The sequence below is a fragment of the Nomascus leucogenys genome, unplaced genomic scaffold, assembly GCF_006542625.1.
Source record: "Nomascus leucogenys isolate Asia unplaced genomic scaffold, Asia_NLE_v1 000642F_140476_qpd_obj, whole genome shotgun sequence".
NCBI classification, from domain to species: domain Eukaryota; kingdom Metazoa; phylum Chordata; class Mammalia; order Primates; family Hylobatidae; genus Nomascus; species Nomascus leucogenys.
Genome location: NW_022097921.1, coordinates 118,479 through 119,372, shown reverse-complemented (window position 1 = coordinate 119,372; position 894 = coordinate 118,479).

Sequence of the window (894 nt, the reverse complement as noted above, 5' to 3'; positions counted from 1 at the left end):
GCACAATCTTGGCTCACTACAACCTCTGCCTCCAGGGTTCAGGCGATTCTCCTGCCTCAGCCTCCCAAGTAGCTGGGATTACAGGTGTGTGCCACCATGCCTGGCTAATTTTTGTACTTTTAGTAGAGATAGGGTTTCACCATATTGGCCAGGCTGGCCTGGAACTCCTGACCTCAGGTGATCCACCCGCCTCAGCCTCCCAAAGTACTGGGATTACAGGCATGAGCCACCGCACCCGGCCTTATTATTATTATTTGAGACAGAGTTTTGCTCTTGTTGCCCCGGCTGGAGTGCAGTGGCACAATCGCAGCTCACTGCAACCTCTGCCTCCAGGGTTCAAGTGATTCTCCTGCCTCGGCCTCCTGAGTAGCTGGGATTACAGGTGCCTGCCACCATGCCTAGCTAATTTTTGTATTTTTAGTAGAGACGGGGTTTCACCATGTTGGCCAGGCTGGTCTCGAACTCCTGACCTCAGGGGATCCGCCCACCTCAGCCTCCCAAAGTGCTGGGTTTACAGGCTTGAGCCACTGTGCCCTACCAACTGTGTTAGTTTCTTAAGGCTATGACAATAAATTAAAATAGATTGGGAGTTTTGCAACAAAAGAGATTTATCCTCTCCCAGTCCTGGATACCAGAAGTCTAAGATCAAGGTGTCTCAGGGATGTGCTCCCTCCAGAGGCTCTAGGGGAGGATCCTTCCTGCTTCTCCCAGCTCCTGGGGGATCCAGGCATCCCTGGGCTTCTGACCACAACACTCCAGTCTCTGCCTCTGTCTTCACGTGGCCTTCTCTTCTGTGTCTATGTCTCCTCTTCTGTCTCTTAGAAGGACACCTGCCATTGCATTTAGGGCCCATCCTAATCCGGGATGATCTCATCACCAGATCCTTAATCACAT